At 38.9% G+C, this 16,581-nt stretch overlaps 1 pseudogene; it reads left to right on the top strand.

The window, feature by feature from the left end:
* The first annotated feature begins 7 nt into the window (after positions 1-7).
* LOC121326770 lies at positions 8-16,581 on the top strand (annotated as a pseudogene).

Here is a 16,581-nt window from a genome sequence, read left to right as displayed (position 1 = left end):
TTCTAGTTGTTAAGTTAAAATGGCAATCATTTTCGTCGCTATAGTCGGACTTTTGATCACACTTTTCATTTGTACTGTGAGGTTGTTTGTTGTTCTTCGGAAGGATGCGGAATACAAACCAGGAAAGACGGGCGCCGTCAGTGTGCTTGTGGTTGCAGGATCGGGTAAGGATAAATACTTCCGCTCCAGCAAGAAGCAGGAAGCACAATACAAATTGCCAATGTCAGGAATTAGTGAAGATGTAAACAGATGCACGTTTTCGATTTGAAGGCTTTCCCGTTGTCTTAAAGCGTCGTTGACGTCACAATTAATGGCTAATGTTTAGAATATTATACATCTAAGCAGCTCTGTTGAAACCTTTTTTTTTTTTTTAATTCCATTTTAAAAAGAAAATCTATTTTTCTAATGATAAACACAAACAATTAGGCCGGTGAAATGTTCAATATATACTGCATTCATTAAGAGACCATTTCTGCAGGTAGCACTGAAATCCAACCTTAAATAATACCAGACAGTTATATCCTATAAAATTAAAAATCTACCTTTAAAAAAACTCTGTCATTGTCCTGCCTCCTTCAGATTGCCCTGAGCAGAAAGGTGAAACTAGAGGGAGAACCTGTGATCTGGCAACAGTGTGAAATATACTTAGAGTGACATGTAGATTTTCTTTTTTGTGAACTGCCTCAATAACTAGGTCAACTTTTGTCTGGATGATGTAGGTGACAGGGTAGAAGACAGAATAATTTCTGTTGATGTATCAATCTAGCCTACTTTTCAATTAAATTTGAACTTTTGTAGACCTATACAGTTCAGGAGATTTGTTTATTTTTATTTTTTATTTTTTGTGTTTGTACTCAAGCTACAGTAGATGCGCATACAGTGGCTCTCAAAACTTTTCACCCCCCTGATTTTTCCACATTTTATTGTGTTACAACATGGAATCAAAATGTATTTAATTAGGAGTTTTTGCCACTGATCAACACAAATAAGTCCATATTGTCAAAGTGAAAAATAAAATCTACAAATTGTTCTAAAATAATTACAAATACAAAACAGAAGATAATTGACTGCATAGGTATTCAGTCACTTGAGTCAATATTTGGTAGAGGCACTTTTGGCAGCAATTACAGTCATGAGTCTATTTGGATAAGCCTCTACCAGCTTTGCACATCTGGACACTGCAATTTTTGCCCATTCTTCTTTGTAAAATTGCTCAAGCTCCATCAAGTTGTATGGTGACCTTTGGTGAACAGCAATTTTCAACTCTTTCCACATATTCTCAATTGGATTTAGGTCCGGGCTTTGACTGGGCCACTCCAGGACATTGACCTTTTTGTTTTTAAGCCACTCCAGTGTGGCTTTGGCTGTATGTTTGGGGTCATTGTCCTGCTGGAAGATGAATCTTCTCCCAAGTTCCAGGTCTCTTGCAGACTTCAGCAGGTTTTACTCCAGGATTTCTCTGTACTTTGCTGCATCCATTTTGCCCTCTGTCTTCACAAGCTTTCCAGGGCCTGACGTAGAGAAACATCCCCATAGCCTGATGCTGCCACCACCATGCTTCACGGTAGGGAGGGAGGGATGGTGTTCTCAGGATGATGTGCGGTGTTAGGCTTGCGCTAAACATAGTGCTTAGTGTTGAGGCCAAAAACCTCTATTTTGGTCTCATCAGACAATAGAATCTTCTTCCACTTGGTCTGAGAGTCTCCCACATGCCTTCTGGCAAACTCTAGCTGAGATTTTATGTGAGTTTTTTTCTACAATGGCATTCTTTTTGCCACTCTCCCATAATGGCCAGTTTTATGAAGCACCCGGGCTATTGTTGCCGTATGCACACTGTCTCCCAGCTCAGCCTTGGAAGACTGTAACTCCTTTAGAGATGCCATAGGCCTCTTGCTGGCCTCCGTGACTAGTGCCCTTCTCACCTGGATACTCAGTTTTTGAGGACGGCCTGTTCTAGACAGGTTCACAGTTGTGCCATATTCTCTCCATTTCTTAATAATGGACTTTACTGTGCTCCTGGGATATTCAATGCCTTGGAAATGTGCTTGTATCCTACCCCTGATTGGTGCTTTTGGAAAACCTTATTCCGGATTTGCTTTGAATGTTTCTTCGTCTTCATGATATAGTTTTTGTTAGGAAATGTACTAACCAACTGTGGGACCTCCCAGAGACAGGTGTATTTAACCTGAAATCATGTGAAGCACCTTAATTGCACACAGGTGGACTCCATTCAACTAATGTGACTTCTAAAGACAATTGGTTGCACCAGAGCTTATTTAGGTGTGTCATAGAAAAGGGAGTGAGTACTTATGCAATCAGTTATTTTCTGTTTTGTATTTGTAATTATTTTAGAAAAATTTGTAGATTTTATTTTTCACTTTGACATTATGGACTTTTTATGTGTTGATCATTGGCAAAAACTCCTACTTAAATCCGTTTTGATTCCATGTTAATGTGGAAAAGCCCAAGGGTGGTGAATACTTTTGAGAGCCATTGTAGTGTGTAGTGTATTGAATAACTACAGCATGACAGTTAATAAATAAGCCATATACACATTGGTCCCATCCGATTTTTTACAATGTTTACTAGATAATGGATACTAATATATGGATGCATTTTTTGTTTGCTTATGTTAGGAGGAACTGAAATTCTCAGATTGATGGAGACTCTTTCCTGCTCCTGCTCTCCGGACATTATGTCATCGCTGACACAGACAAAATGAGTGAAGATAAAATCTTCACCTTTGAAATTTCTCTGAAAGAAAAAGACACAACACGACAGGTAAGCAGAATACAAAATAAACTAAATGTTGTATAAGTAAGGCATGAACGAAGCAAAGTGATTCAACACCGTGCATGCTTCTGTTTTGTTATGATAGTTGTTTTGAATGAGTAGCAGTTTCCTATAGAAAATGTATTGTGAGGATGATGAGACAAGATCTGGGATGTTTACTTGCTGACATCACATTATAAGCACTGTTTTTATTAACCCACCTTCACACGATATGACAATGAACAAGCACAGACAAGAAACCGGGACATGTTTTAATTTGTTTTCATTGATCAAAGCAGCTTCATGCTTTCTCACAGGAATATTTCCTTCTGTTCATTTTGTTGTGTATTCAAAATTAAAGACATAGGATCAATTAAGCTTTTGTATGTAGCACAGTTTGGGAATCGTCCAAATTCATAAACGCCCTGCCTATGTTTTAAAATTGATCTGGTTATTGCACAGGTAAAGTGTTCTGAATCTGAGATCACTACCTTACTACTACAATATCAGGTACCATAATACCTTTTCAGTTTTCAGCATCAAAGCTTGTCACTGGCAACAAACATAGATGAATAAAAAGTATAAGTTTAACCACTTTTTTTTTTGTCATTACAATAAATGTTGTGATTGTGTATAGTTTGAATAGTTATTCCCCAAACATTTTTCCCCAAAAAGTACATTTTATAAAAGCCTAGATGTACTCATAGAATGTACCACTAGATGGCGCACTTCCTTACTTTCTATACAATTTATTTAGGTCAAGACTTTTTTACTGGAGCTACAGGCAAGTTAATACAAAATCTTTGGCAAACATAACCATTGATTATATTTATTTTTTCAATCATTTTAACATATTTCAGTCTGCAAAGGAGTAACCCCTGTTAGTAAAATGTCTTTTTTTCCAGTTTACTATTCAGCGAATCCCTAGAAGCCGAGAGGTCCAACAGTCCTGGAGGTCTTCGGTGCTGACGACTTTATATTCCCTGCTCTACTCTGTGCCTCTAGTCTTTAAGCTGAAGCCAGATTTGGTATGTACTAGTTAGTAGAACAGTAGAATGTTTTCTTTCTATCTAGGTGAAAGTTTGGCAGCCCCTCGTCATCTGTGTTGGAGTTGTTCATAAATGTTTGGACAGTCCAAGTCATTGCCTCTAAAATAAAAAATAGAAAGTAAAAGAAAATTAAGTAAAAATACATTATTTAATTTAGGAGGCACAAAATAACCATAGAATAGAATAGAATAGAATAGAATAGAATAGCGATTAGGGGTTCCCGAGTGGAGCATCCAGTAAAGGTGTTCCGCGTGGAATGCAGGATGCGCTAGTAGCCTGGAGGTTGCCAGTTCAAGTCCAGGCTATTCCACTGCCGAGCATGGATAGGAGTTCCCAGGGGGCAAGGCACAATTGGCTAAGCGCCGCCCGGGGGGGGGGGGTGCGGCTTAGGTCGGCCAGGGTGTCCACGGCTCACCGCACACCAGAGACCCCTGTAGACTGTCCAGGTGCCTGCGGGCTTGCCTGTAAGCTGCCCAGAGCTGTGTTATCCCCTGATGCTGTAGCTCTGGGTTGGCTGCATGGCGGGCCTGCAGAGTGAAAAGAAGCAGTCGGCTGACGGCACACGCTTCGGAGGACAGTGTGTGTTCCTTTTCGCATCTCGCAGGAGTGGTAGCGGTGAGCTGAGCCTAAAATACAATTGGATATTTCAAACTGGAGAAAAACTGGATAAAATCAATTGGCAACTACTGAATTAAAAAAAAAAAAAAAAGAAAGAATAGAATCGCAATCAAACTCTGCATATAATGTGAGAAATCTGTGAAAAATAAAGTTTCCATTTATTAGTATGCACTTTATGGAGTTTTTCTTATCTCTGTTTCTGACTGTATTTCAGTGGAAATTACTCTAACCATATATGGTGTGCAATGGTGTGTGGAGAATGTCTTTCATTTAAATTTACAACTAAGACAACATTTTAAACAGCTCTTGATGTGTTTGCTTTCATGACTTTAATAGCTAGGTGGTGGGGAGGCAGTTTTTTGAACTGCAATGTCAGGGTTTGTTCTAGTATTTGTTCAGGTTGTAAATGTATGCCTACATCTGATCCGACATTCAGAACAGCTGTAAGTGGAAAGGTCTTTTGTTTATGATTTTCCTGCTGTCACCAACCAGCCATGCTCTATTCAAAATACATTTTAAATCAATCATATATAATAAAAAAAAAACTTTCCATAGCGGTAGCTTGAATTGATTCTACCATTCTGAAGAACCATAGGTAGCGAATAGATGGAAGAATTACTGGCATGTTTCTAGCAAGAGTTTCTAGTAAAGGATTGCAAGGCAGAATAAAATGTATTGTATGGCCACTGGAGAACAGAAAAGCAAAAGCATAAATGAAACCATGTCCCACAATCACAATTTTACACTAAATATTACTTTTTTGCTATGTATTTGCTTTCAGTGCACTTTGTTTTATCAAAATTCTCCAAGTGTAGTTTTCTTTGCAGGGAGACAAGCTTATATGTTACAATATTAACTAGATACTGCGAGCATTCTTCTGCTACTCCTTGGAAGAAATTAAAAAAGGATCACTTTTTCCAAATGGTGTATTTATATGTAAAAACCTGCATTTGAAAGTATTTAGTGAATATTGCATTGCTGAATTTATATTTAAAAAAAAAAAAAAAGCAAAGTATTTAAATTAATGTGTAAAAAGGTCTGGTAGTTGACCATCTTTGCTATTTGAAGGAAGGATGAGTTATAAACAGGCCAGTTCAAATACGCTTAATAACTCATTAAACATGCCATAAAGCACCTTAAAAATTCTAATTTGGAATCTCTTTCTTACACATTAATTAGGATTCGTTCACAGCATGGATTTTTGCAAATAATGAACGTGTTTTTTTATGCAAAGTGACACTGTATTGAGATTCCCTTGTTCATCCACTCTCACACAACATACAATATGGGGGAACTAAACTAACTATCAGTAAAACCTTCAGAACAGAGTTCAATTTAATTGGGCTAAGCTCTTAAATCCTAGTCCTGGGAGTTAATGCTGCAGTGCCTTCTATGTAAGTACAAAGTGGATGCAAGACCTTTTAAAGCCGTGACTATAGGAATCCGTAATTTAAAAGGCTTGTCTGCTATCTCTTGGGATTGTTAGGAGTGAAAGGCCATGTTTACAGGATATCGCAGGACTTCATCGGGCACTTGGCCAGGAGCCAGGGGTTAATTTAATGAACGAGGAAATGGAGCAGCACTGTGTATTGTGTATTTTCATCCTTATATAGCTAACATCTCTCTCTCCAAATCATTTTTGTTGGTTCACCTATATACAGGAAAATGGTATCTTAGCAGTAAACATTAAGCGAAAAGTCACCTTTTTAAACCCTGAGCATATATTATCCATCATGGTTGGGACACTGCAAGTATCAGTATAAAATATTATACCACTCCTCTTTTTGTATCACCATCTTGCATACTGGCATTTCAACTGCTCATCTAGCAGAACTTCATTTAAGGTGTCATTTGAAAGAGGTTTAAAAAGATCACATTGTAGAAAAATCAGAAGCACCCAAAGAACTAGGCTTTCACACACAGAGGGTTTGGGCAGAGGAAATTCATCTATTTGTAGCCTCTTTTTTTTTTTTTTTTTTTTTTTTTTTTAAAGGCATATTATAACTTTATTAGATTTTACCAAAATTGTGTACAGTGAAAGCCAGCTGTACAGCTGTTAAAAAGCTGTAGTACATTCCAGAGTGGAATGAGTTGGTATAAATGGCAGACCAGTGAGTAGGGAGCTCAGCATTCCCAGACTTTTGCCATATATGGACATTTTAATGAGATCACATACTAAATTCATCAGGCTCTCAGAGGGAACAGGCTGTGTCAGGGAAAAAAAAACTATGCTTGTCATACATAGTTGCCTTCACTTTTTTTTAACCAGTCATTGGCTACTTAACCTAGCTTAAAAAATACATAGTATTTCATGTGAATAGTTGAAGTTGCTACCCATTAAACAAGAGGAAGTGCTACTGCATTCAGACAAATCTCAGTAGTGCAATGGTATTTTCAAAAGCAAAGTACAAAGTACTTGCATTCCCAGCAGACCATTATGAAAATGTCAAGTTATCTTCTATTTACTGTATTCAACCAGTTGATGAAATTGATCTTGTATTAAACAGTGATGTGTTAACAAACTACAATAAAAACAAACAAATCTACTCAAATTATTAAGCAATACTTTACACAGTAGAATTGACTGGAGGACCGTGGAGAAAAGAATTTTACCACAGTCAGTAATCGTGATCATTATTATTTGTGGAATTCTTCTTATATATAATGCCCTAAGTTAGCTATTAACTGCTGAATACAGTTGAATCAATAGTGTACCAATAAGTTATAGGTGTGAAGTGACTCTGCAGGTACTATATAGTTAATTAATAATTAAAGACAGGCTTTTTATTGTGTGGGATAATCCATTCTTAACAAAATATAAAAATAATGTTTCCCTTATCGAAAACCATGCAGTAGAATTAATGAAGACATTTGAATTGAGCAACTGCTAATTAAAAGAATAATCCTTTTTTTGGCGAAATTTGCTTCAGTGCTTTTCAACCATCGTCAATAGTCAGGTTTTTTTTTTGAGGGGGGGGGGGGGGGGGGGGGGGGGGGGGGGGGGGTTAGGAAATAGCGAACCGGGTACCGAAGTGGCCCATGGCTTCACATTGAATTCCAAGAATGTGGGCTGCACACATTAACTGTGTTCAACTTGGAATAACTCCCTACCAAGGAGGAAAGCTGGATGTATTTTAATGTGGAAGGTGCCAGAGAGGTTTGAATTGCTAGTGGAGTCATATGTTGTGGAGAAGCAATGGCTATTGAAAGACACAATGCACCTTCCAGGTTTCAGAATTAAAATGTGGTTTCTATCGGCTTGATTTCTTGTGATGTCTGAGGATTTTTTGCCCCTTCCTTCTGTAATTTTTCTCTAGTTCAATTTTGTACATCGTACAGCATTACAGAGCTGACTAGATTAGAGCAGTCTCATTCATAATTCATTTATTTGTAGTGGTTTGAATACATTAATACCTTGAGAGGACAAAGATAGTTAAATGCTGGCTTGTTGAGTTAAGGACGTTATTGTTTTTTTAAATATATATATAGAACAATTTTGCTTTAAGCTGTATCTTAGGTGAAGTTGATTGTGGAACTTCTAATTCAGAATACCTGCTTTTCCTTGTCTCTAACATAGTCCTAATATATTTGCCATTTAAACATCGTGACTGTGTACTGACAAGGGATGGTAGGATGGAGGAGATGCATGTTGATTCAGTCATTTCCAGATGTTGCAGGCAGTAGAATGTTACAGAGCTTTCCAGCCCCATCTTAGAGAGAAAACCAGGCAAAGGCAGCCTGCAGCCAGGGTATAAACTGCAGCACTGACCACTGACAGTGCAAGCATGTCAGGAATGTTCCTGGTTTATGAGCTGAGCCCCAACATACAAGGAGGGTCTAACATAATTACTACTTTTGGAGGAGGAGGAGGAGGAGGAGGAGAGGAGGAGGAGGAGGAGGAGGAGGAGGTGAGCTTTATAAATCTGTGACTTGGCTTAGAAAAACAGATACGTAGGATAATAAATAAGGTTCTTACTCCATTTCTCACTTTGAAGAGAAAACCACACAAATAGTAATGTGCCCTTAGGTTTTTCTTTACCTCTGAATATAAATACCACGTTTGTCTTTCTTTTTTTTTTTTTTTTTTTATTTTGTTCATTAAGACAACCCTGGAAATCAAAGCCTGCTCTTAAAGTTTTTAGATGCATAAATCTTTTTTTTAACAAATCAAAATAGTCACTGTGTTAACATTCTGTTCTTTCCAATTAACAGAGTCTTAGTGACACACAGTAAGAGGTTTGCACAATTAGTGCTAAACAGTTTTTAAACAAATGTCACTCATTTCCAAAGATCTCATCTGAACACAGGCAAAAGGATTCTTAAACTATTTGTCAAGCTTACCTGTTATTTTTCTATCATGAACTCTTGGTTCAGCAAATATGTGTGAAATAGTTTCTAAGTGATGAATGATTATTCAGTTTACTTGTTTACTTTCTTGTCTTCAAACACAGGCAATAGAAGTTCACATTATACCTTTTTTCAACAGTATGTACTGAGCAGTACTTGTGTGAATCTTATAACAATGGTTTGCTGTCTCTCAGTATATTACTTTAAAGCTTGAGTCTAGACTCTTGTCAGTCCAGGGAGCATTCAATGCATTAGCACCAGTACAATGGGGTCAATACTAAAGCTGTGTTTAGACTATAACCAAACTGTTCTGAAAAGTGGTCTCAGATCTATTCTGTTCATACACTTTATATTTAATCAATCTAAACTGTTTCTTATCATTGCATTACAGTGACATTTGTCAAATGTTTGTAGAACTTCCTCAACAAACAAATAAGTTTAAAAGTAAAAAAAATGAAGGCCAATACATTAATGAAAACAAAGTAATAGTTAAAGTAAATGATATCCTGATCTCAGAATATCAAAATTGTTATATAATTTACAGAGAATTTATAAAAAAAAAAAAAAAATTTAATATAAAAAATTATATTTTTCCGTCCTTAATGAACCACCATAAAAATCTGCATCAACTCCACAGCTTTCTACGTTCCTCACAAATATTACAGAATAGTGCAATATTTATTTGGTCCTTTATTTCTCTGTGAAGGAGGAATATGCAGAAATATTTTGTATATAGACCTACATAAACTGTGTTTTTATGTTAGAGTTAGAAACTTTGTATAGGACATTGAAAGTGTAACCCATAATCAAGAAGCCCAAAAAGGTAGACAATTTCACCTGCATGCCCCTTGCACACAGTGTTTTAGGAAAGGCAAGCTGTTATACACCACATTTGGCTGTTCAGACTTTAACTGAAAGCAATCAGAGACTTACTGCCAGCAGGTCTGAGTTGAACCTGTCTGAGAGATGGTCAGATCAGTCAGGAATTAATCTTGGATTGTCTTTTCAGCCTAGTCTGAAAAGACAAGATACTTTGTTACAGTTTCACTTTAGCATATTAGGTTCCTGTTAGTATCTGCTCGTGTTGGACTTGCATGATTTCCATTACACGAGAGTAGATGTTAAAACTTCATGCTGATTTGAACTCGGCTGTCGCCAAGATAAGCACCAACTAAGACGTAGCTTTACAGTAAACTAATGTGATCGATATGTGTCTCCATCCATTTGCATTTCCTTCCATATAATGATGTAGATATCCTTCTGTCTGGTGTTAATGGCTGAAGTGTAATGCTGGCTCCAGGGATCAGCTTATTGCCTCCCTGGCGCATCAGCACACACAACGGCTGCGATGCTGGCTCCGGGGATCTACCACAGTGCGGACTCCCCAGCGCATCAACATGACAACCGTCTGGATTGAGCTAAGTAGGGTACATCTCTGGGGTCTTCAAGTGGGCACCTTCCATCCTCAGTGTTTTGTCTACTAGCCCACGACACCTCAAGAGGGCTCGACGGTGATTCTGGCGTCCCAGCATCACCCCCCTCCGTCCCCCATTCAACTCAGCCCAGCTTACTTACCTGTACATCAGCGTTTCTTTCTTTCTATTGTGCTTGAGATCCCCAGCCAGAATCTTTCCGTCTCAACCACAGCCAGTTGCTGCTCCTCTCTGCTGCTTCAGATAAGTTCTTCACTGTGCGACGCAACTCTTGGCCACTGAATCCGACGTCTCTGAGAAACCGGGTTGTAGAGTGTGCCACAAATCCTCGACAACCCACTTCCACTGGGTAAACCTGGACTCCATCCTCGCTGTTCCGCTTCAGTGGCTAGTTGAGCATACCGCAGTTTCTTCCTCTCGTACGCCTCATCCACAGCATCCTCCCGTGGCATTGCTAACTCTACCAGGTGAACAAGGCGTGCTGATCCAGACCACAAGACAATATCTGGTCGAAGGTTAGTGATGGCAATCTCAGGTTGAAAAATAAGCCGTTGACCAACATCTGCCAGCATTTTCCAGTCTCTAACAGCTTCTAGTTGTCCTGGATGAGGATTGGTTTTAACACCTTTTCTTGGTCGTTGCTCTGCTGGGTGGAGGAATGTTGTCTTTTGTGTGTAATGTTTTGGTGGAACAGGTGGCAACTTATTGGTCAGGTTACGCTTGTCTTCCATTGCTAAGGCCAAACATCGCAGCACCTGGTCATGGTGCCAAGTAAACCGACCTTGGCTAAGAGCCACCTTACATCCTGTCAAAATGTGCCTTAATGTTGCAGATGATGAAAACAAAGGACATGAGGGATCTTCTCCTACCCAGAGGTTTAGGTTCTGTGGTGATGGGAGAACATCATATGTTGACCTGATGAGGAAACTGATCCTGCTCTGTTCCATTGACCATAGGTCTTGCCAGCCAATCTTGCGTTGTTCCACACTCTCTCATCTCATCCATTCTCCCTGCTTAGCCTGGGAAATGGCCTTTATACACCTCCTCCTCTCCTCCTGCTTTTGCACCTCGTTGACTACCAGCTTCCTCCTTTGAGCTGGGGCTGCCTTGTGCCATGTAGGAGGAGCTGAACTGAGACCAAGACCCCCTCTTCCATGCTGAACTTGCCCCATGATATCACCAATTCGAAGGGCAGCCTTTGCATCTTCCACAGCTTTCTTTGCCGCCCACTTTCTTCCAGTTTTCAACACAGGTGCTGCCTCCCTTACGCATTTGTCGCGTGACTCTACTAATGTCATTTCCAGTCTGACCTTGGCGCACTTAAATTCCTCGGTTAGAGCAGAGACTGGTAGCTGCAGTATTCCTTTACCTTAAAGTCCCACTCTGCTGAGGCAGCGTGGAACTCCCTACCATTTCCTGATGTGTGAACTGATTAAAGCTTCCAGCTTCTCTACTGTTGTCAAAGAAACCTCGTACACAGTCAGTGGCCACAGCAACCTCGTCAGTAGACCACACTGAAAGCACCAGAATTTTAGTTTGCCTGGTAAAGCGCTGCTGTCTATGCTCTTCAACCCTTCCACTGCTTGTTGTCTAACTTCTCCCACACGAACTGTGTCCTTTAGATCCCCGTTGTACCATCTCCCAAGACTCTTCACTGGCTTCTCAGAGACTGTTGGTATTGCCTCACTATTAATGAAGAATGTTTTATCTACTACTTTGCCTTTAATTATAGAGATGCTTCTTGATTTAGTGGGCTTGAATTGCATTTGTGCCCATTCAGTGTTATTGGTTAATTTGCCCAATAACCGATTAGTGCAGGCTACTGTTGTAGTCATGGTTGTCATGTCATCCATGTATGCTCGAATTGGTGGTAGTCGCATTCCAGAAGCCAAGCGCTCTCCTCCTACTACCCATTTTGATGCCCTAATGATTACTTCCATTGCCATGGTAAAAGCCAGTGGAGAAATGGTGCATCCTGCCATTATTTCAGCCTCTAGGCATTGCCATGGAGTGCTGAATTCTGAAGTTGAACAACTAAATTGCAAATCTCCAAAGTAGGCTTTCACTAAATTTGTTATTGTCATCGGTACACTGAAAAAATCAAATGCTGCCCAAAGAAGTTCATGTGGCACTGAACCATATGCATTAGCCAAATCCAGGAATGTCACATGGAGCTCCTTCCTCTCCTTTTTAGCTGATTGAATTTGTTGCCAGATTACGCTGATGTGTTCTAAGCATCCTGGGAAACCTGGAATGCCCGCTTTTTGTACTGAAGTGTCAATGAAGCAGTTCTTTAATAGGTAAGTTGACAATCTCTGAGCAATAATGCTGAAGAAAATCTTGCCTTCTACTTTTAGTAGGGAAATAGGACGAAACTGACTGATGCTTGTAGAATCTTTTTCTTTAGGTATAAAGACTCCACCTGCTCGGCGCCATGCTCTTGGTACAACCTGTTTTTCCCATGCCACTTTCATCAATTTCCACAGAATTCGTAGAACTCCTGAAGCACTCTTGTACACTCTGTACAGAACTCCATTAGGCCCTGGAGATGATGAAGCCCTTGCTTTTTTCACAGCTTGCTCTACTTCTTTCCACTTAGGTGCACAGTCCTCCATTTGGTATTCTGGTGGATTGATAGGTGGGATGTCTGAAGGAATTGACATAGGCTCCTGCCTTTTTGAATCTGTATGTGTTTCCTCCAAATATCTCTCCAGCTCAATCTTAGATGCTTTTAGTGTGCCATTTTTCTCACTGGTGAATAACTTCTTTACAAATTTGAATGGATCTTTATAAAAGTTCGCTCTCGCACGCTCCTTCTTTTTGTAGCGTTTCCGTAGGTGCTCAGCTCTGCGCAATGTTGCAAGCTTATCTTTTATGACCCTTTGTAAGAGATTGAGTCCCTCCTTCTGACTTTGTTCTGCTCTTCTCCATTGCTTCCTCAGCTGTCTCCTTTCTCTAACTAAGCGTTCAATCTCCTGCTGCCGTCTAGACTTTCCAGGAATAGTTTGTACTTTTTCCTTCCTTTTTTCAACTCCAAACCTCTCACTTCCATATGCGTAGATGATGTCCCCAAATTTATCCAGCTTCTTTTCAACTGTTCCACTTAACCTTTCCAATGCAAAGCAGAGATCTGTATTTACTGTGTCCCATGCAGTTTTTTCACAAGCTCTTGGCCATTTAACTCCAGGCTTGTGCTTGTTGAGGTTCTTTTCTCTCTTATGCTGGTTTGTCTGACTGGGTTCACAAGGATCATTAGGTTCATCACTAACTGTGTCCATGCAAGTCCTCCTCACGTCTATGACAGGGGTGCTGATATCCTGCGAACTGTGGTTTGCTTCCTGTCACTGGATTTCATTCGACTGATTTGACTGACTTCGTAAGAAGTACTGATCAATGCGAGGCCCTTGTCCCTTCTCCCTCAAGCATTTCATTTTCCCTTGATGAATCTTCAAACCCCTGACCGTTGTCGCCTTGCTCCAGCCGCAGACACAAACCTGGAGTTCCATGTCTTTGCTAACTGCACATTAGTGTACCAGTTAAGTGCACAAACTGGTTAGGCAGGAAGATAAATAGATCAAATAATTTTTGTGACCTACCAGATAATCTTTAAGCTGTATGGAAGTTTCTGTACGTAATAGAGGCTTTCAAATATTTCTATTGGGTTTTTGCTTCCATACATGTATTTTCCTTTCTTTTTGTGTATAGTTCAGAGGCCAGTTGATGTTGCACCAAACAATATAATACAATCAGATATTTCCAGCAAGTTCGGTTCCAGAAATCTGCTTGCAATACACTAATTTTATAAGAAGTTGTAGATCAGCTTCCTGTAATATTTTTCCCATGTCTGAATCGTGAAGAACAGAACAAAATGAACATCAATCTCCACACCACTAAACCAACCCTAAGCTGTTAGATTTAATAAATAACAAGGAGCATGTTATGCCAACATAATCAAGAAAGATGTGATGTTTTGTGATGTTTTTGTGCGTCTGGTCCCACAATGGCATGTGTAGATATTAAAACTGTGTCTGAGCTTGACAATAATATATGCTTTAGGAATAGTACTAAATCATTGACAACGTTCAGTATTAACCGTATTTGTAAGATTTTACACCCTCTTCATTATGTGAAGACAACTTCTTCTCGATTCTCCAGTGTTGCCAGGTCTTACTGTATGTAAGCCATGTATTTCAGGAATAAATTTCTTATTTGTTGTGTTTGTATTTCTTTATTTTGAATGATTGGTTCTGTAAGATAACAATCTACAGGGTCTGGCAGTTTTGTGCACAAGCTTTTGTTCAGTAAATACTGAATGGGTGTTAGAAAGGACTCTGTGATTAATAGAGCAGACATATTGGCCTGTTGTCAAGGTCTGCCTCTTTTCATGTGTATTCCAGCTATCGCAACCTGCAGGTGAGGAGAGTCTGTTTGAGGCCTGGCAAAGCAGAACATTGTCTTTCACTCCCACCAGTAATTATTCTTTGTTCCATACAAATTGTCCAAAAACCTGTTCCACTTTTTTTTTTTTTTTTATTTAAGATTTTGGTTTGTACAAACACACTTTACAAGTCCTTGAGAACATCTGTAGGTATTTTTTTCAGAATGCTCAATGTTCCCTACCTACCGGTAATTGGCATTAGTATCTTTGTTTATTACTTGTCCTTAGTACACGAAATTGCTCATATTCTAATGTGAACTTCCCACCACTAGCATCGTGAAGGCAAATATGGCATCTGCCTCTGTCCTTTTCGAAAGGGCAAATGTGTCATAACCTTGCAATGGTTTACTTTTTTTTTTTTTTTTTTAAATTAACACATTTATTTTCACTCCAGAATGGCCTTTTATAACAATTCCTGTAAAAAGGCAACAAGCAAGCCTTCACTGTTTGGTTGCTTTTAAAGATGTTGTGATATATCTCCACATAGCAGCAGATGAGATGATAATAGTGACATGAGCACAAGACACGTACTTGCCTCCCGACTACAGGGCTTGCACTTTAGAGAAGGCGGTTCGTGTCTGGCCCTCACTTTCCTTTTCAGTGGGCTGAGATGCCAGTTTATTTTAAGGTCCTAAGTTGTTTTTTTCCTGTTTTGTTGCAGGTTTTGTGCAATGGACCAGGGACCTGTGTCCCGTTGTGTGCATCAGCCCTTCTAGGAATCTTGGGAATCAAGAAAGTGCTGATTATCTACGTAGAGAGCATCTGTCGGGTGGAAACGCTTTCCCTCTCTGGAAAGTTACTATACCATTTGTCAGATTATTTTTTTGTACAGTGGTCAACCCTAAAGAAAAGTATCCCAAATCCACTTACCTTGGCAGAATAGTGTAAACACACAACAACACAAGTGACCATAAGATTATGAACGTAAACATTTGTAGATCAGGTCCGTTCTGGTACAGTAGACTTAATCTCAGCTATCCTCTCAAGAAAGTGCTATAATTTCTGAATACTGGAATTATATACAAAAAAAACCCCCAAATAATATATTTATAATGAAAAAACATGGTCAGTATGTAGTTTTCCTGTAGGAAGTCTTCAGCAATTACTGTATTCTAGAAGCTTAGTCACAAAAAATGACTGAAATGAAATGTGATATTCATTACTGCTGTTGGCAGAAAACAATAGCAGTCTAGATATATAGTGGAAGTGTTATGCCTAGTAGGGCATAACTTCATCTAGTTGCAGGCATTGCTGGGTTCCGATTGTTGAAAAATATTCAAATGCACCATGTGGACCAGTGGAGCATTTTAAAGAAGATTATAAATAAATAATTATACATTTAGATAAAACTGAAGAAACAAAAACAGCAAAGTTTATAAATAAGTATAAACTAATGCATAGATACACAGAAATTATTTGTTTTTCGTTTATTAGTAAAAGACAGTGTGCAGTAAAATGTTTATTGCTGGGCTGGGCACAGAAACTAGAGACACAATTGCTTACATCAATTTAATGTTTAATAAATGGTTGTAAGCAAGTGCCTGTGTTGTTTTTAATTTGCTCAGCACACCTATCTCCTGGCATTGTTTTTTCTATTGTAGATGTGTTTCCTATGTGTGGACAGCATATTGCCTTGATGATACTGTGTAATGAGGAGGAAACAAATGAAAGAAGCTGGATCTTTTTGAACGCAAACAAAAATAAGCTATAATAAATATGTATTGTTTTTGTTACCTTTTAACCACATGTTTAAAATACAGCAATAGCAGTAGTCTGATTTTTTATTTTTTTGTAAATATTAGTAATGTTTACTGAATTTGATATCAAATAGGAAAACCAGTGTGATTTTGGTAAACTGGTTTTGTTATTTAAAAATCATATATTTGTACACACACACACACACACACACATATATACATACTAC

This window comes from Polyodon spathula, chromosome 14 (genome assembly GCF_017654505.1).
Source record: "Polyodon spathula isolate WHYD16114869_AA chromosome 14, ASM1765450v1, whole genome shotgun sequence".
NCBI classification, from domain to species: domain Eukaryota; kingdom Metazoa; phylum Chordata; class Actinopteri; order Acipenseriformes; family Polyodontidae; genus Polyodon; species Polyodon spathula.
The sequence above is the reverse complement of the archived record's forward strand: the minus strand, read 5'-3'. Positions and strand labels throughout refer to the sequence as shown.